The following is a 21,016-nucleotide window of genomic DNA, read 5'->3' on the forward strand; positions in this document are numbered from 1 at the left end:
TGTCTACATGCATAGATACACAGCTGTGACTTTTGTTTGCTTTATGTGAAAAACCAAGTGCAGCTCCCTGTGTGCTTGATTGCTGCTGGGCAGAGATGTGACAAGAGAGCACTTAGAGACTCTGCGTTCTCTGAAACAGTTGAACAGTATTAGGCCCAGACTGTTACAGCTATCATCCTATAATGGCACAACCATCATTAGCTTTATTTAGAATTTCAGTCAAGAGTGGTTTGAAAAATGAGGCCAAAGCCTCTTATTTTAACATGAACATTACTGAACTCTTCTTCAGGCCATGCCTCCAAGTGCTGAAGGAGACAGCTAGGCCTCCAGGGCCACTTCCCCTCTGACCCAGTGGGCAAGTGCCCTTGTTCCCCAGGACAGGACAACTAGAGAAGGATGCACTAACCCTGAGGACTTGGAGTGAAGTAACCCACTGGGTGCAGTAGCACTTAGCCGGTCCCTTCTGCTTTTCTGGGACTAGTGTGGACCATTTGAGCTGAGAAAGGGAAGTATTTCTTGTTGTGTTTTGGCTTGACTTTCCCCATTGAAATGTGATTAGGATAGCTGGAACACTACCATGTTTTTGTGTATAATGGGCTAAACAGGCTTTCAGAGTCTAAACTGGAAACTAAGTGCTGTTGATGGGTTTTAGAATCTATGCTTGTATTCTGGGTTTCAAACTGCTGACTTACAAGTAAATCCTAAAATGTGATTGCCAAATGTAGGCCTGCAGACTTAACATTTTGCTATTTCCACAGAACAGTATTTGTTGTTTCTGAAATTTATGTACCGCCGTGGTCCCTCTCTCTCAGGATATTCACCAATTCAGATGGAATAGTTAGGCATTTTTTCCCCTGTGTTGGCTTTTAAAGATTTTATCGGCAAGGCCCAGAGATGCTCTTTAGCATTCATCCTTGGGGAAACAATCTGTGGTCTAACATGGATGAACTTGACTGACTAGGCAAGGACCTGTGCTTGGCAGCTGAGCCTAGCACTGTGGTTGAAGAAAGCCCTGAATTCAGTGTTCAAATGCTTGACCATTTTAAACCTGAGATAGAGTACTAGTTCCACTGTCCCACCCCTTGAGGGGGCGAAAACATGCTTCTGATGCTCCCTGAGTTAAAGTCAGGTTTGGGATATGCTCACTGATTGACAGACCCTGCCGCCTGTGTCTAGGAACTGCAGTTGCTGACTGTGTGCTCTGGGGCAGGCAGGGTGTACATGAGTCCTGTCCTGTCTGTATTCATTAGTGACTCTGCCCCTTACTTCAAGTGGTTCACCTTCGTAATCCCACTGTTAGAGAAGTAAGTTGTGAGGATTAACTAGTGCTGTGACACTGCTTATTATGGGGCATGGAATCAGAAAATGTGGGTTTAGAAGATGACTCTGCTTCTTATTGTCTGTGTGATGTTGAGCAAATCTTCTAACGTCTGTAAGCCTCAGTTTGCCCATCTGTAAAATGGAATTACCACCCACCTTCACAAGAGTTCTTGTGAAGATCAGAAGCAATTAGTGAGTGAAATACTTTACCCAGTTAGTTGTCATCCCATGTTATTATTGCTTCCAGCATGGCCTGAAAGGTGCTATTAGCCCTTCTCTGAAGTACAGAGCACAATTATGTACAGAGTCAGCATCAGAGAGGAATGTACAGCAGGTCATTCTTCTCCCCAGAACGCTTTTAGGTGGAAAAAGTTGCCAGTCTTAGGACATTTGCTCTACTCATTTATTTCCTGGTTCTTTAGGCAGGCCACCTCCCTTTCCCTTCTGTGTTATTGTCTCTTTGGGTGTTATAAGATGGCAATAGTATTACCTTGCTTGATGTAAAAACTGTCAGGATCTTTTCAGCATAAAAGCCCTTAGGGACCTCTTCTACCAGTAGTCACTGCTCTATTACCTTGTAACTAGGATTCCCAGGTGGTGTAGTGGTGAAGAACCCACTTTGCCAGTGCAGGAGATGCAAGAGATGCAGATTCGATCCCTGGGTCGGGAAGATCCCCTGGGGTAGGAAAGGGCTAGCCACTCCAGTATTCTTGCCTGGAAAATTCCATGGACAGAGGAGCCTGTTGGGCTACAGTCCATGGGGTTGCAAAAGAGTCAGACATGACTGAGCAACTGAGCATGCATAGAATGGGGATGCTCAGGGAAGGGAATGGAGAGGGATGTGGGACACTTGCAGTAGCTAGGATTTTTTGAACAAGCCAGTTGACAGTTCAGATGGGATTTTCCCCCCTCTGGATTTATAGAAAATGTAGAGTTTACTTTGTATATGAACTGGAATGTTGTCTAAAATTAGAAGTATGATCTTAATCAAGTGCTCCATGGGGATTCCTTTGTGTAAGTCTCTATCAGTCCAGCCAAAATGAATTCAGGAAAAATATGGTTTCCCATGTTGAATTTGTTCATCATATAAAGCTTTGACATCCCACAGCATTTTTTGCAGGTAGACCACATGAGACCTGCTGTCTTTATCTTTTAGAGTCTAGAGGCATCTTCATTGGTATGTTAATTCCAATGTTCCTGTTAAAGGCCAGGCTACATGAGTTGAGTGGCTGTGAGTTCTCTTTGGTTTTGTCTACCTCAGTTTTATTTGTCCTAAAAATCTGGTATCCTAACTGATACTGAGCCTTAGACTCATTTGCAAGCAAAACATGTAGTTCATATTAAAGAAGTATAGGCAGTCCCCTAACTAGGTTTTTATTTATTAGAAAGTCACAAATGTTAACTTCTTTTTACAAACATCTGTCACTCTTTTTAAATGAAATTACTTTTTCAGTGCAAATATGTAAGTGAAAGAATGAAACTGACTTGTAGTTCATGTGTTCATTAAACAGATACATGTTGCACACTTTCTGTGTGCCAGGCACAGAGGAAGCAGCGGCGAACAAGACAGAAGTGCCTCCTTTCATGAAGATAGATGAGGACTGTGATCTTAGACACTTGGTTAGAAAAGGCATCAGTGAGAATGTGATATTTGAGAAAGAAACGGGGGGAGATGAAGAAGCAGGCCTTGATGATAGCCAGGAAAAGAGGGCTCTGAGGAGAGGGAACAAAGCTCTTGAGGCAGGAGCAAACCTGAGTGTGTGAAGAGCAGTGAGGGTCTGTCATGGCTGAAACGATGAGTGAAACGGACACGAGGGGTGAGGTCAGACAGGTAAAGAGGTCATTCTCTGCAGGGAGGATGAGAGGAGGACAGCAAGACGAAGTGATGACACCTCTCGCCTTGCTTTCTTCACCACTTCGGAGCTCTGGGGCTCTGGTTTCACGTTGGGACCTCAGTATTGATACGGGGTTCCCAAGAGTTGTATGCCTTTAAAGGGATGTATTTTATATCTTCCAGCATTTTTAGTGACTTTCCAAGTACAGTGTCCCTCAACATCTGCAGGGGATTGGCTCTAGAACCCCCTGTACTGAAATCTGAAGATTCTCAAGTCCCTTATATGAAATGTCATAATATTTATATAGAACCTACATACATTCCCATGTATAATTTAAATAATCTCTAGATTATTTATAAAATTTAATACAGTTTAAATGCAGTGTTAATAGTTATTAAATTCAGTATAAATGCTATCTAATAGTTGCCTATGGCAGATTCAAGTTTTGATTTTTGGAACTTTCTAGAGTATTTTCCCCTGAATATTTTTGACCTGTAGTTGGTTGAATCTGCACAAGTGGAAATTGTAAATCAGAGGACCCCCTGTGTCACCATATTATAAATAGACTTTAAATCAAGTCTTTATGTAATTACACCTTGACTTTCAGTTCTCTGCATTGACAGATATCTTTTCTATACTGTGTACCTATGAATATGTTTGAAATAATTATTTGTGAGCACTGACTGACTCTTAAGGACCTTAATTCAGGCATTTTAACATTTATTTTGGATAGATGTATGCCAGAAATGCTGCAGAGCAACAGTAATGGAAAATATTAGAAGCTGGTTTCAAAATGTGATTTTCATTAACCCTAATGGAATTAAATTTGCATAGTGTTTTTTTTTCTTTTCTTTTTTTGCCTAAAGGTAAAATTCAGTGTTACTTCTTTCTTGTTTTGTCTAGTTGACCTTCCATAACAGATTATGGAGTAAATGTTTCCTAACTATATATGCCAAATGAAAATTCAAATTGCTGGTATTAATCAGAAACTCAAATTCATTTTATAAAAAAATATGTAAATCCAGTTTTCAGGCTGTTAATTTCTGTCACTCTTCTTGGCTGTTCTTTTAACCAACTGAATCTGTTATCTAAATTGTCTTCAGATTTTAGCTATTAGAAGAAGTTGTAATTAATTAGGCAGTTGAAATTTGGGTGATTGTGCAAAATTTCACTGTGAACAACAAATAAGATTTACTGCCTTCCCAGCCCATCTTTATGGGTAGACGCTCCTGGGGCCAGAGGGTATCAGTCACTCTGGAGGGACTAGACCCTTTGATTTGTTAAGAAGTGCTGTGCACAAAAGAGATACAGATGTAAAGAACAGACTTTTGGACTCTGTGGGAGAAGGTGAGAGTGGGATGATTTGAGAGAATAGCATTGAAACATGTATATTATCATATGTGAAACAGATTGCCAGTCCAGGTTCGATGCATAAGCTGAGGTGCTCAGGGCTAGTGGCACTGGGATGACCCTGAGGGATGGGATGAGGAGGGAGGTGGGAGGAGGGTTCAGGATGGGGAACACATATACACCCATGGTGGATTCATGTGAATGTATAGCAAAAACCACCACAATACTGTAAAGTAATTACCCTCCAATTGAAAAAAAAGAAAAGAAAACTCTGTGCCAACAAGAATAAATAAAAGGATGGAAAAAGATGAAAAAAAAAAGTGCTGTGCAGCCCACTCATTGTTCTGAAAATTGTTAATTAAAAGGAGAAAAATGAGGAGTTAAGCAAATTTCCTGCTTTTCCACTACAGACATTTTTCAGGGTAACCAAATATAGCCCTAGTGGATGAGGGAAGTTTTCTTCTATTTAGAAGACTCTGAGTACTCTCCTGTGTAGAAAAGATGATATGATTAGAAAACTCACCATTTTGTATACCATAATGAATTAATTGACTCAGGTGGTGGTCAACAATGGGGGATAAAATCATTTGATGAAAGGCTGCTGGAGAGGAATCGGGCGTTTCTCAGCCAAATCCATTGGTCAACCTCAGCATCACTGAATCCGAGACAACCTTGTGATTGTGTCTCCTGATAAGAACTATACAGCACTCCCATAATGCAGTCTTGTACTTATCCATCTTTCTGCCATATCCTGGCATGGGAAGGACCCTGAAATAATCTAGTCAAGCCTCTAGAAGGAATAACCACTCTACAGGAAATTTGGGTGTGGTGGCACAAGTTATATAACACCACAAGGGAGCAATCACACAAATCCAGAAAGTGGCATATTCTATAGGCAGTTGACTTGATTTGTTCAGCAAGTCTAGTAGCATGAAGAAAAATTGAGTAGAGAGTTAAGAGATACAAATTAAAAGAGAATTGAGATAAAACAACCAAATAAAATGAGGTTTTTGGAGTTGAAATTCAAGTCAAAAAAATAAAGACTTTTTTTGGCTACACCACATAGCTGATGGGATTTTAGTTCCTTGACCCTGGGTCCTCAGCAGTGAAAGCGTGGAGTCCTAAGGACTGGACCACCAGGGAATTCCCCCCAAAAAGACATTTTTAAAGATAAGTTGGGAACTTTGAACATGTATTGGGTCCCGGTTGATTGGGATTTGCTCCAAAACATTCCGGCAGAATAAGGTAGAGTTAGGGAGAAGGATGAAAAAAACATAGCAAAATGGTTTTACTTGTTGAAGGTTTTTGATGGGTACATGGGGTGAGGGGTTGTTATACTCAGTTTTTGTGTATGGTTAGACATTTTCCAAGTTTAAAAAAAAGGGAGAGAGAAACTTATGACCACATGACAGGAGTAATGTATCATAAACACCCAATAAATAATTCCATTTCATGGAGTGATTTGTTCATACGAAGTGGTCTTTTAACAGAAACAGAAGTATTTAGGAAAAGTCCTGTGTTCTGTCTCACAGAATACTCCTCTGGCACTCTGGTCCTAAGTTTGTTGTTGGGGGGTTTTCCTATACAAAGCAATTTGGGATCAGTTCTAATACGTTTATATATATATATGTATATATATATATGTGTGTATCTATTTCTTTCTTTGTTCATTTGGCTGCACTGGGTCTTAGTTGCTGCACTTGGAATCTTCGTCACTGCAGCATGTGGAATCTTTTTTAATTGCAGCGTGCAAACTCTTAGTTGCGGGCATGTGGGATCTAGTTCCCTGACCAGGGATCGAACCTGGGACCTTTGCATTGGAAGCACAAAGTTTTAGCCACCAAACCACCAGGGAAGCCCCAGTTCTAACACTTTTTCCTGGAGTTAGCATCAGATCCCACAGTTAATGGCTCAGTCCCACAAGATTCCCCCTAACGCCTCACTTAGATACCAGTTACAAGTCCAGGGTGTTACCTATGTTTCTTAACAACTGGCTATAAATCAAAAGAATCCCATGACCCCTTCCGCAGATTTGATTAATTTGTTAGAACAGCTCACAGAGCTCAGAAAAAAACATTTCTGAGAAATGTTTCTTCATCTCAGAAAAAAACTCAATTATAAAAGGATGTTACTTAGGAACAGCCAGATGAAAGATATGCATAAGGCAAAGTTCGTGGTAAGTGGTGTGAGCTTCCATGCCCTTTTCAGGCCTGCTACCCTCCCAGCACCTGCACCTGGTCTTTATCCCAGAATCTTTCTGAACCCCATCCTTTGGGCGTTTCTGGACCTTCATTTCACAAGTGTGGTTGCTTCAGCTTTGGTTGTTGGTGATTGATTCTCTCTCCAGCCTCTTCCCTTCTCCAGAGGGGTTGGGCTGAAAGTTTCAAACTTGGTTCCCCTGGCAACCAGCCCCTATCCCTAGGGACTTTCCAAAAGGCACCTTGTTAACACAAACTCAGGTATGGTTGAAAGATGCTTGTTATGAATAACAAAAGATACTTTCTCTCTCTTATCACTTAGAAAATTCCAAGGGTTTTAGGAGCTGTGTGCCAGGAACCATGGGAAAAGACCAAAATACGTATTTATTATTAATCACAATATCACAGAGAGTATTATTGAATAAGGTATAGTGATGAGAAAAAAGGCAAGTGCTTTTCAGAAAAAAATGAAGGAAATAAAAGTGAATCAAGGAAGAAAATGATGAGAATAGAGGAAAGATACCTCTGAAGGCAGGACCCCAGCAGCAAAGAGGAGTCGAGGAAAGAATGCTGTGCTTGCAATTTTGGTGACTAAAATGGCAGTGTTGCTTTCTTTTAGGAGACTATAATTTAATGTTTCATAGTTATTAAAAAGTCATAGTTACTAAAAAGACAAGAAGGCAGAGGAATAGGGAGGGGAGACCACTTTCTCCCCCACAAATTCATCAAAAGATCATTTGAACGCTGAGCAACTTCTACAAAACAACTTCTGAAACTGGTGGAGGACACCACGCATCCAGAAAGGCAGCCCATTCTCTTTGAAAGGAGGTAGGACAAAATATAAAAGACAAAAAGAGAGACAAAAGAGTTAGGGACGAAGCCCTGTCCTGGGGAGGGAATGGTAAAGGAGTTGAAGTTTCCACACAGTAGGAAACCCTCTCACAGGCGGGTCTGTGGGGAGTTTTGGAATCTCAGGAGGCAACGTAATTGGGAGAAAAAAAAAAGAAACCCATAAAATACAAGTCTAACCACTACTGCGGAAAAAAGAACTTTGCCGGAAAGGCTCTAACCTAACAACCTAACCTGGCCTGGCCTGCTCACAGAACAAAGGATTAAACGAATACCAAAGGAGAGCTAGCTGTGTACTGGCCCCTCCCCGTCCAGAGGCAGAGAGGCAGGCTTGGGACAGCCAGAGCCGGAAAGCAAGGGGCTGCTACAGGCTCAACCCCAGAGACACATCTTCTACCAGGAGGGTTGCAGCCTGAGATCAGCTCTCTAGAGGAGACATGCGGTGCACCCAGGAAACCAAGTGGCCGGGACCGGGGAGGTAATTAAGACGCACGGCTCACCTGGGACAGTATGCTTGACAAGCACCTGGTCGCCTGAGCTGCTTAGATCTGGGAAGGGCGCAAAACACACACCCAGCCCACAGAGACTGAGCCAGAACTGGGTCTGAGTGTCTCCTGTGGAGGTACAGGTACCTTTTGAAGGTCATCATTATCTTCATTACCTCCACCATAGTTTGGCCTCAGGTCAAGCAACAGGGAGGGAACACAGCCCCTTCCTGCTGCTCTCCCATCAGGAAGAGCAGTGGCCTGCCACAGGGGCTCTGGGTGCAGCAGACCTGGGTAATGGCATAAGTCCTCTTGGAGGAGGGCGCCATTAACCCCACCATAGAACCACCAGAACTTCCACAGGACTGGGGAAACAGACTCTTAGAGGGCACACACAAAACCTTGTGCACACCAGGATCCAGGAGAAAGGAGCAGTGACCCCACAAGAAACTGACCCAGACATGCAGTGAGTGTCCAGGAATCTCCGGTGGAAGCATGGGTTGGTGGTGGCCTGCTGCAGGGTCGGAGGCGCTGAGTGTAGCAGGGCATGCATGGGACCTTTGAAGGTCATGATCATCTTCATTACCTCCACCATAGTTTGGGCTCAGGTCAAGCAACAGGGAGGGAACACAGCCCTGCCCATCAACAGAAAATTGGATTAAAGATTTACTGAACATGGCCCCTCCATGAAATCAGATTGATTATATTCTTTGCAGCCAAAAATGGAGAAGCTGTATACAGTCAGTAAAAACAAGACCGGGAGCTGACTGTGGCTCAGATCATGAACTCCTTATTGCCAAATTCAGACTTAAATTGAAGAGAGTAGGGAAAACCACTAGACCATTCAGGTATGACCTAAATCAAATCCCTTATGATTATACAGCAGAAGTGAGAAATAGATTTAAGGGACTAGATCTGATAGAGTGCCTGATGAATTATGGACTGAGGTTCATGACATTGTACAGGAGACAGAGATCAAGACCATCCCTATGGAAAATAAATGCAGCTGGGGAGGCCTTACAAATAGCTGTGAAAAGAAGAGAAGTGAAAAGCAAAGGAGAAAAGGAAAGATATAAGCATCTGAATGCAGAGTTCCAAAGAATAACAAGGAGAGATAAGAAAGCCTTCCTCAGCAATCAATGCAAAGAAATAGAGGAAAACAACAGAATGGGAAAGACTAGAGATCTCTTCAAGAAAATTAGAGACACCAAGGGAACATTTCATGCAAAGATGGGCACAATAAAGGACAGAAATGGTATGGACCTAACAGAAGCAAAAGATAATAAGAAGAGGTGGCAAGAATACACAGAAGAAGTATACAAAAAAGACCTTCATGACCCAGATAACCACAACAGTGTGATCACCCCCCTAGAGCCAGACATCCTGGAATGCGAAGTCAAGTGCGCCTTAGGAAGCATCACTACAAAGAAAGCCAGTGGAGGTGATGGAATTCCAGTTGAGCTATTTCAAATCCTAAATGATGATGTTGTGAAAGGGCTGCACTCAATATGCCAGCAAATTTGGAAAACTCAGCAGTAGCCACAGGACTGGACAAGGTCAGTTTTCATTGCAATCCCAAAGAAAGGCAATGCCAAAGAATGTTCAAACTACCGCACAATTGCACTCATCTCACGCTAGTAAAGTAATGCTCAAAATTCTCCAAGCCAGCCTTCAACAGTACGTGAACTGTGAACTTCCAGATGTTCAAGCTGGATTTAGAAGAGGTAGAGGAACCAGAGATCAGATTGCCAACATCCATTGGATCATCGAAAAAGCAAGAGAGTTCCAGAAAAACATCTACTTCTGCTTTATTGACTATGCCAAAGCCTTTGACTGTGTGGATCACAACAAACTGTGGAAAATTCTTTAAGAGATGGCAATACTAGACCACCTGACCTGCCTTTTGAGAAATCTGTATGCAGGTCAGGAACCAATGGTTAGAGGTGGACATGGAACAATAGACTTGTTCCAAATCAGGAAAGGAGTACATCAAGGCTGTATATTGTCATATTATTTAACTTCTATGCAGAGTACATCATGAGAAACTCTGGGCTGGATGAGGCACAAGCTGGAATCAAGATTGCCGAGAGAAATATCAGTAACCTCAGACATGCAGATGACACCGCTGTTATTGTAGAAAGAGAAGAACTAAAGAGCCTCTTGATGAAAGTGAAAGAGGAGAGTGAAAAAGTTCGGTTAAAACTCAACATTCAGAAAACTAGGATCATGGCATCTGATCCTATCACTTCATGGCAAATAGAAGGGGGAACAACGGAAACAGTGACAGACTTTATTTTGGGGGGCTCCATAATCACTGCAGATGGTGACTGCAGCCATGAAATTAAAAGATGCTGGCTCTTTGGAAGAAATGCTTTGACCAACCTAGACAGCATATTAAAAAGCAGAGACGTTACTTTGCCAACAAAGGCCATCTAGTCAAAGCTATGTTTTTTTCCAGTAGTCATATATGGGTGTGAGAGTTGGACTATAAAGAAAGCTGAGCACCAAAGAATTGATGCTTTTGAACTGTGGTGTTGGAGAAGACTCTCGAGAGTCCCTTGGACTGCAAGGAGATCCAACCAGTCCATCCTAAAGGAAATCAGTCCTAAATATTCATTGGAAGGACTGATAATGAAGCTGAAACTCCAATACCTTGGACACCTGATGCCAAGAACTGACTCATTTGGAAAGTCTGTGATGCTGGGGAAAGATTGAAGGAAGAAGGAGAAGGAGATGACAGAGGATGAGATGATTGGATGGTATCACCGACTCGATGGACATGAGTTTGAGTAAATTCTGGGAGTTTGTGATGGACAGGGAGGCCTGGTTTGAACTGAGGTAAGCGTTTGAACTGAACTGAAGTTAGTACTATTCATGTTCCCATTTTTTGATGAGATGGGTATGGAGTGGTTAAACAACTTTTTAAAAGTTTCATGGCAGATCCAGATTTTAGACACAGACAGTCTGATTCTGTAGAGTACAAATTCTTGACAGTAGCTCTGTACTGCCTCTCAGCAAAACAAGGGATTGACCCCATGAACTGAAGAAAGTTAGCTCTCTCTCTCTGGTCATGACTGGATACAGGGGCTCACACAGTGCTGAACAGATCCAGACTGTCTCCATGTCAGAGTTACCAACACCTCTGTTCTCTCCCAGGTTCTGACAAAAGTTCTGGAACTCAGTCTGATTGGCTTGACTTGGGTTACTTGCCTGTCCTTGGGCCTGGTTGGCAAAAAGGTTAAACTAATGCACTGACTCGTCAGGCCTGACTATGTGTCTGCTTTTGGTGCTGGGGTGCCTCCAGGCTGAGGGCGCAGGGGGAGCAGTTCCCTGATGGCTGCTTCCAAAGCCACGGGACTAGGTGTTGGAGAGGCCACACTGCAGGTTCCAGGTGGAGCATGTCAGAGGATGTGATGGGGAACATATTTATGACCCTGGAAACACCTGTTGAATTGTTTTGCTTTCAGGATTTTAGCAGTTTATTATGTCCTCTATGAAGCTTTCAGTTATGTCTCTTGGTAAAATTTCATAATTTCCGTTCTAGTGGCTGTGTATATTTTTAACATTCTTAACTAATCTTTATTTTAGTTGCTACCGTGAATGAAGTTTTATCTATGTATTTTTTGGCTTTGCTGGGTCTGTGTTAGTGTGCAGGCTTTTCTCCAGTTGTGAGTGGGGGCTACTCTCTAGTTGTGGTGTGTGGGCTTCTCGTTGCAGTGGTTTCTCTTGTCGGGGAGTATGGGCTCTAGGGTTCTCGAGCTCAGTAGTTGGGGTGCTTGGGCTCGATTGTAGTGGTGCTTGGGCATGTGGCATCTTCCTGGACCCAGGGATTGAACCAGTGTCTTCTGCACTGGCAGGCAGATTCTTTACCACTGAGCCACCAGGGAAGCCCAGGATGAAATTTTATTTGAAAGTTTTTTTCTGTAACATACGAACACTCTTGACTTTTTATATTTTTGTCTTATCTCCTGGTGGCTGGACTCAATAATTCTGATGTTTCATTTGGTTTATTTGGTTTTTTTTGGTATATGTGATCATGTCATCTATATATATCTTCTCCCTTCCAGTAGTTATATATCTTGTTGCATTGAACATAGATTTTACTTTTACTTTTTGGCCATGCCACATGGCTTGTGGAATCTTCTCTGACCAGGGACTGAACCCAGTCCATGGCAGTGAAAGCCCAGAAATCCTAACCATCAGACCACCAGGGAACTCTCTGACTATCAGCATAGATTTTAATATATAAAACAATGAGCTTTAAGAATGAGCATCTTTTTTTTTTTTTTTTAAAGAATGAGCATCTTTGTTTTGGTCCTCATTTTAATGAGAATGCTTTGGATGTATTACTATTGATTATTAATTTTAATAAATTAGTTTTATTGTGTATGTGATGCATACTTATGGTAAAAAATACAAACATTCTGAATGCCATAAGTTCACTTCTCCAGAGGTCATGCTTCTCTCTTCCAGCTCCATCTCAGTCCCAGGTGGAACCACTGTTAACTGTGTATCTGGGCAGAAAACCACAAGTAGATACACATACACAAACATACAGGAAAAATACACCTTTCTAGGCCCTATATACACCCTTAATTCCCTCAGTAGCATACTTGTTAATTGCAATATTGGTTCTCGGTTTGAAAGAATAAGCCTGCATTTCCAAGGCGTGACATGTTATACCCGATTCTTCATTCTGGGCAAGTGTGTCACTCACAGGAAAGCCTTGCATGGTTTCCAGCCTTTTTTTCTCCAGAAGAGTCATTATCTCCCCCTTGCCTGTTGGGGATATTATCCTCAAAGTAAGCTCGAGGTTGCAGCTGGTGTCCATGGGTTGGCTGCAGAAGAGCTGTCCAGGGAAAGAAAGCAGGAAGAGTTCAGGGCTAATAACATTTGCACATGGATGCTGCCACGATGTCTTGCTCTCAGCTCTTCAGTCAACATGCTGCTCTTGGGCTAGATTGGTGCTTTTATGTGGAGAGTAGCAACTGCTTTTTTTCTTCTTTCAACAAATATGTACAGAAAGATTGTCCGCTGTGTGCCAGGCACTGAGAATGTGACTGGGAGCAAAACAAAAGACCCTGTCCACATTCCGCTTAACTCCTAGGTAGTGAAACAAACGAAAAATAAATGGCCCATACAAACATAGTGTCAGGTAATGAGAGGCACTATGAAGAAAAAGAATGAAGAAGAAAGACCTCTCTGAGGATGGAACATTGAGCAATGTCTGTCTGAGAGATAGAAGGATGCTCCAGGTAGGATAGTGGTTCATTTGCAAATAGGGTCAGTGTGGGCCTCCTTCAAAGGACACTAGGCATTGTCTAAAAGTCCAGTGGTTAGTACTTGGCACTTTCGCTGCTGGGCCCTGGGTTTGATCCCTGGTTGGGGAATTAAGGTTCCACAATGTGGCATTTTGCATGGTACAGCCAAAAAAATAACCAACTCTGGAGGGTTTTTTGTTTCTTTTTTCTTTTTTTAGAAATATCGTTCTTGAAAATAGGACTATACTTCCCAACCTCCCTTACAGCTAGGAGCGGTCACTTGAGTAAGTTCTGATTCATGAAGATGTAACTGGAGGTTTTGGATGAGACTATAAGGAAGTTTCCTTAGAGGGAAAAAGGGTGCTCCCTTTTCCTCGCTCCCCCGTTTTTTACTGTCTAGAATGCTGGCAAAATGGCTGAAGGTCATTTAATTACTTAGAACTGAGAGGTTATTTAAGTATGTAAGTCTTGTGTGAGGATGAAGAGCAGAAAGATGGGAACTGAGCTCCCTGTGATACCCAGGAGCTCTCATCCTAGCTCTGGACTGCCAAACCCTAGATTTATTTTCACCTTTGTTATTCACATTGCTAAGTTGTGTTGGACACTCTGCAGCCCAGTGGAGTGCAGCACACCAGGCTTCTCTGTCCTCCACTATCTCCGGGAGTTTGCTCATGTCCATTGAGTCGGTGATGCTATCTAACCATCTCATCCTCTTTCACCCCCTTTTCCCCCTGCCCTCAGGCTTCCCCAGCATCAGGGTCTTTTCCAGTGAGTTTGCTCTTTGCATCCGGTGGTCAAAGTATTGGAGCTTTGGCTTCAGCAACAGTCCTTCCAATGAATATTCAGGGCTGATTTCCTTTACGATTGCCTGGTTTGATCTCCTTGCTGAGTTTCACCATAGACAGAAGTAAACATTGATCTTATGTAAGCCACTGCATTTGTTGTTGTTGTTATGTGTAGATAAAACGAATCCTAATTGAAAGGAAGCAGGAAGATCGGTTAAGAGGCTTTTAAAGTAATCCAAGCAAGAGATGACTGTAGCTTGGAATAGAATGGTAGCAGAGGGGGTGACTAGAAGCACTTCTACTCTTTTTCAGTGTGGTAAACTATACATAGCATAAATGTTGCCATCTTAACAGTTTTGAAGCATACAGTGGCATTAAGTACATTAATATTTTTTGCAGCCATCAACCACTATCCACCTCCAAAACTTCATCTTCTTCCCAAACTGAGTCTCTGCCTTCTGAACAATAACTGCCCCTCCTCCTCCGTCTACCGTAATTGACGTGGACTTAGTTCTTGTCACTGGCCTTGCACTGTCTGATGTCCTGGATGATAGTTTATAATTATACTTATTAGTTATGTAAAGATGTGTAGTAATGTAGCTAAAATATAAAACTTCCTATGTGTGTTGCATGGTAATAAATTTTTGATATATTTTATTTTGGAAAGCAGACTAAAACAACATATGAAAGTGAAAGTTGCTCAGTTGTGTCCGACCCTTTGCGACCCCGTGGACTATATAGTCCGTGGAATTCTCCAGGTCAGAATACTGGAGTGGGTAGCCTTTCCCTTCTCTGGGGATCTTCCCAACCCAAGGATCGAACCCAGGTCTCCTGCATTGCAGTTGGATTCTTTACCAGCTCAGCCACCGGGAAAGCCCAAGAATACTGGAATGGGTAGCCTATCCCTTCTCCAGCAGATGTTCCCAATGCCAGGAATTGAACTGGGGTTTCCTGCATTGCAGGCAGATTCTTTACCAACTGAGCTATCAAGGAAACCCCAAAACAACATATAAAATATCTAATTTTGGAAAAAAAAGAAAGAAGTTTCAGATGTAGGCATGTTTTGCAATCATGTAATCAGTGGTTATATCTATTCAGTAATATCTGACACTGTTTCTTTATTGAGCCGATCTTTTCCTCTTAATTTATTTGCAGTGAATATGTATTACTGGTATAAAAGTTTCTGTGAATCACAGTGCTTGGCCTATGAAGCAGTTTAGAAACTGTGTCTGATGATATTGTTACCAGCAGTAAAGCAGCGTGTCAGGGGCAGAATGTAATCTTGTCTGAATGTGTAACGTTTGCTGTTGGCTCATCCATCCTTGGGCATGTGTTAGCTTTCTCTCGTCCCTAGTTCTTTCTCCTGTACATAGCATGGCAGCTTCTTTGTGCTCTGGGTTGATACCAACTGCAAAGAGATTATTGTTTTGTTAATTGCTTTAAAAAACAAAAAGTTTAAATACTCACTGTTAATCAGTTTTTAGGTCAGACTATACATCTTAGTTTCAGTGAGCTTGGTTTTTACATTTTCATACTGTAATTTAATCTCTATAAAGTACTTTCCATAGTCCAGGCGTGGTCTGCTGCATTCTCTATTTCTCTGGAGACACATTTAGGTTCTTATATCACATTCCGGTCTGTTGGTTAGGTCATTATGTAATAACTGTGGAATTATCATAAGGACAAAAGATTGAGAACATTTGGAACCAACTGTAATGTTTAAGGTAGAAGTAAGTTTTGAAGAGGAAAAAATCGTTGAATGACCTTGGAATTTCTAATAAAAGCCGCCAATCCGGATTGACTTCATTTCATTCATTCTTGACTTTTAAACTGATCAGAAATAAATACCAGGACCCAAATGTTTGACACTATGGCATATGTAACATTTCTGCTTGTGCTTCACTTTGCAGGGATATGAGAAAGACGATTTATTCAGTGAGTTTGAGTAGAAAATGAATTTAGACATTGTGTATATCGATGTGAAAATCACAAGGTGTGTCACAGATGGGGTGGACTTGGGCAGTCTGTAATTTCAACACGTGGGGATATAGTAAGGGCTGAGTAAGGCCGTGGCCCTGGAAGAGGAGTAACTAAAAATTTGAAAATATTCTAGGAAGGTAGAATTGACTATGTTGGTGTAGAAAGCATGGTCTTTTGGGGCTCAAAACAGGATGACCTTAAACTAAAATCTGTTTTAATTAATAAAATAGAAAAATCACTGAAAATAAAAGGTTTCCTGGTTATATCCATAAAGATAACCCCCTATATAGGTCCACTTATAGAGCCATGGGAAAGTGAACACGTACCCTTTTCCTCCGCCATCAGCAATTCCCAGAAAACAAGGTTTATTTCAGTAGATGCTCGATGGCTGTTTACAATCCAGAATGCTCCATGGATGTTTAGAAGCACTAGTGGCAGGGTCACTTAGTGTTTGTATTCAGGAGTTGGGCTTTTATGAGGAATTTAAGTCATACCAAAATATTTCTCTCTCTCTTTTTTTCCTTCTTTTTTTAAAGCTGTGCCGCTGCATGGTATGTGGCATCATAGTTCCCCAACCAGGGATCAAACCCACACTTCCTGCAGTGGAAGTATAGAGTCCCAACCACTGGACTGCCAGGGAAGTCCCCAAGATGTTTCTCTTAGTGCAGCTCTGATAGTGGCCTCATATTGCCCCCAATTCCATCCAGTTTGGATGCCTTGAGATGAATGTGTGTGTGTGTTTTTTTTTTAATTCAGATGCCAAGGGTAAGATTAAGTCTGATTGCTTTCTTCATAATTCTTGAATGAGACTGATGGGCTGAAGGCCCAAACAGATGTTTTGGGGCTTGGAATTCCTTAAGAGGTAAGAGAAGTTGTTCCTTTTCCCAAGCTCCATGTGCCCTCTCCCATTTTATCATTGCTGTTTGCAGCCAGTCTTAACTGTTGTCTGCTATGCAAATCATGAACTTCAAGACTCATGCCACCCCAAAGTGCCACAGGCGCTTGTGAAATTTGTTGCAGTCCCTTTCCCACTATCAGAGAAGACTGAGCCGTGCCTCCCAGTCTTTGTTCATCAGCGTTCCTGCACAGCGGTCCCCTCCCCTTCTTGATATCCTTAGCCGCTGTTGTGACTACCTCCTGGATCTTGTCGTGTGAAAACAGCACAGTCTGGTGGTTAGAACAGTTTTTGGAGTTAGACTCAGTGTCAGATCTCTACTGTACCACTTATTACCTGCTTGACGTTGGAGCTAGGTTCTTTCTCTCTCTAAGCCTCAGTGTTGTTATCTGTAAAATGGATGAATTGCTCTCACCCCACAGCTTCACTTCACTGCATGTAAAGTACTTGGTATGGGTTAAACACTCAGTAAATGGTAGCTCTTGATTGACATGGACTTCTGTAGCTCCAGTGACATTTTAATCTCACTGACCACTCATTTGTCCTTTAGCTTGCTATACATGTTCTGCATCTTCATGGGATCCCATAATCCAGGAAATGGTCTCCTTGTGGAAGAGAAAGTTGAGACCCCCCTGGTCCGGTGGTTAAGACTCTGCACTTCAAATGCAGGGGCCATGGGTTCAGTTCCAGGTCAGGGAACTAAATTCCCACATGCTGCTCTGCCAATATATAAGTAAATAGATGCAACTTTAAAAATAAAATTAAAGAGAAAATAACTGTCCTAGGCCCTTGGGTCACATGCGTTCAGATCCATAACTTTAGAGTCTCTGTTGGTTTCCAGGTTTCTCAGGAAGACCCCAAGGACTGGCACGTCCCTGGGTCAGGGAGGATGGAGCCTGTGACAGGAAGGAAATTGGGCTAAGACAGGAGATATTGTAGAGAAAAGGTGGGCAGAGACAGGCTGGAGGTTGAGCTCAGTCCTCTTCTGTTACTTAGGTACACTTGTAGAACATTCTTTAGATAGCTTTTCCAGGATCCAGGGTAACCATAGTTTTGATTGGCTTTTTAGTGAATTGTTTACAACACAAATATTTTATTGCAACCATAATTTGTGCTCCATACCTCATAAGTAGGGAGAGGGAGATGCTGAGGTCTTGTTTTTGCCACTTGAAAATCCCATGGACGGAGGAGCCTGGTAGGCTGCAGTCCATGGGGTCGCTAAGAGTCGGACACGACTGAGCGACTTCACTTTGACTTTTCACTTTCACGCATTGGAGAAGGAAATGGCAACCCACTCCAGTGTTCTTGCCTGGAGGATCCCAGGGACAGGGGAGCCTGTTGGGCTGCAGTCTATGGGGCCACACAGAGTCGAACACGACTGAAGTGACATAGCAATACATGGAATTAGTGTAGTGCCAGCTGTACAGGTGGGGAGGAGGTGTCAGTAGCTTTAGGCCCTGGCTGGTTGCTGGGATCTCAGAAGGGACGGATGGGGTATTCCCATTGTTCCTGGGCTCTTGTCCTCAGAGAGCCTTTACCTTCCCACCTCGCCCCTCAGTGTTCCTTCTCCAATAGCCCCTGCCTTTGCACATCTACTTACTGTCCCTCACCGTTAGAAGGTAACCCTCAGGACAGTGACTTGTTCACTGTATTTCTTGTAGTATCCTCTAGCTTTTTTTGTGCTTTGTACATACCACACACTCACGTATTACACATTTGTTGAAAGAATGAGTGACTCAGTTGTATCTGTCAGAAGCTGAAAGAATGTGAGCCCAGAGCGAATGGCACATGGCACGTCACTGCTCTCTCCTAGCAGCCAAGGAAGAAGGAGGAGGAAGAGTTTGTGTGCCTGAGGACTCACACTTCTAAATAAAAAGGCCCTTTTAAGAACCAACAGGCAAAGGCCCTCTGGAGACTCTGGAGGCTTCAGGCCTCCTCCTGGGTTTGCTCTGTGTGGAGCTTCAGAACACCACGTCATTCTGGCCTGAGCCAGTTAAGGGTGAGCGTCTGTCATGGGTCTGGTTTCAGTGTTGTGAGCACACAGCTGTCTCCAGGCGTGTAGATCTTGTTGAGGGCAAGGTGCACGCTGGCTAAGGGCATAGACACTTGAGTCAAGTGAGCCCTTTGCCAAATTCAGTTTGTGTCCCCTTGACAAAGTTTCATAACCTTTCTGTGCTTTAGGCTTACTGTTTGTGAAATGGGAATGACCTCACATGGTTGTTCCTAGGATTGAATGAGAGAATCCATGTGAAATCTTTAGCGCAAGTGAGGTGCATGCTGAGTGTTCAAGCTGGCTGGTACTGTGTACAGTGCTAATTAAATCCTGTTTTTTCTGTTTGTGTCACAAGTTCCAGGTTGCTAGGTCTGTTTACTCTGTGTGGCTCACTCTGCCCATCTCTGATGGGAAAGAGCTTTGAGGGAGTAAGTGGAAACCCAGGGGGTTTGGGTGGGAATTCAGCCTGTTTTTCTGATTGTTCCCTGCAGAGGGAGGATGCTATGATGTGAAATTTCTGTGTTTGTTTTAGTTTTGTCCTGGTGATTTCCACAGGGGAAAATAATTCAGAGGGAGTAAGTGTCCCCACTGGGAACTTGCCTGACTTTATTTCTCCAGGAGGAAGAACTCTGCCTAGTGCGGGTAGGAAGGGGCAGCATCTGAACCGTGTGCTGGGAGGTGAGAGGTCCAAGGAGGGGTCTCATTTCTACCTGCTTCGCAGGATAGTACCAGGCCAAAGAGGGCACTGGGGTTGAACTGTAGCTGCTTGTAACAGCAGTGGGAACCGTCACCGTGCCCCCGGGCAGTGCACTGATGCTGGTAACTGGTGGGCCCTCTTTGCTGTCCTCCAGTGGGATAAATTACAAACTTAGTAAGTAATTTTTTCTTAACAAACCACTCTATAGGCCAGTGAAATATGAAATACTTTCCATTAAAAATGTTTTGAGGGATTTCCCTGGCAGCCTTGTGGTTTAATACTCTGCTTCCAATGCAGGGGTTATGGGTTCAATCCCTGGTTGGGAAATTAAGATACCACATGCTACATGGCATGGCCAATATATATATATATGTATATATATAGTCTTTTTTGAATGTTATGAGGCATGTAAAAAAGTTACAATAAAGTTTTGTTGTTGTTGTCAAATTTGGTATGGATAAAACAACTGTAAAAGATTAGGGAAAATGTCAGTAATCTGAAAAGTGTCTGTTCAAGTTGCTTTGCAAGTAGCAAATTCTTATCTCCTTTAAAGAAAAAGGAAATAGGAAATTGTAGAGAATACCTTGTAGCTGGAGTTAACACAAGAAAGCAGAGAACAACAGTGTCAGAGAATAGCTCTTGCCAGTGCCAGAGGTTGGCAAATAAAGGCACGTTTGTATCTTTTGTTGGTGGTATGTTGTACGTTTTTAGTACATGTATTTTTATAATTATATATTAATAGTATACATTGACATAGCATTATGTACTTAGTAGTTTCTAAAGTAAATTTTCTGCTTTAATGGACTATTGTATCAATCAGTCAGCTATACTAGTATGTATTAGGCAAGTGGTTTTCTCCTGATCTGACACATGGATGTACCAGTATGTTTTGTTAACTCTGAGAAGACAGGTCTGTCAGCTTTGTTTCATAAGACTGGAAATATGATATACAGCTATGTTAATAACTATGTAATTACTATGTTAATAACACTGTTACTAAAATAACCTGTATCTTTGGATTCCATTTCCAGTGGAATATGTTTATAGTCAAACTGACCTTTCAGGTTTCTAATCATCTGGCTTTTTTTCTGCCTTCTGAATACTGTGTGGAGAGAACTGGAATTGTGGCTTGCTGTGATTCCACTGGAGCTCACAGACAGGGTTGGTGTGAACAAGAATCCAGATGAGGAGAGTGGACAACGGGAGTGAGGGGAGGCTAGGTGGGAAGTGGGGAGGTCCATTCAAACCTTGAGGCTGGCAACTTGGTTATAATGTTTTGAGTTCTAGGCACCAGGCCACCCAGGTCCAAATGTGAGAACAAAGGCAGATCCTTTGTGAACAAAGGCATGGTGACTTTGTAACTTCCAT

General features: G+C 42.5%; 1 protein-coding gene and 1 non-coding gene across 10 annotated transcripts in view; one reads left to right on the forward strand and one right to left on the reverse strand.

The window, feature by feature from the left end:
- GARRE1 (granule associated Rac and RHOG effector 1) overlaps positions 1 to 21,016 on the forward strand; it is an 81,079-nt gene that overhangs the window by 32,733 nt on the left and 27,330 nt on the right. The window lies entirely within an intron of this gene.
- On the reverse strand, positions 6,288 to 6,360 carry TRNAG-UCC (transfer RNA glycine (anticodon UCC)). The gene has a single exon. It is a non-coding gene; the product is annotated as a tRNA-Gly (tRNA).

This window comes from Ovis aries, chromosome 14 (genome assembly GCF_016772045.2).
Source record: "Ovis aries strain OAR_USU_Benz2616 breed Rambouillet chromosome 14, ARS-UI_Ramb_v3.0, whole genome shotgun sequence".
Classification (NCBI taxonomy): Eukaryota; Metazoa; Chordata; class Mammalia; order Artiodactyla; family Bovidae; genus Ovis; species Ovis aries.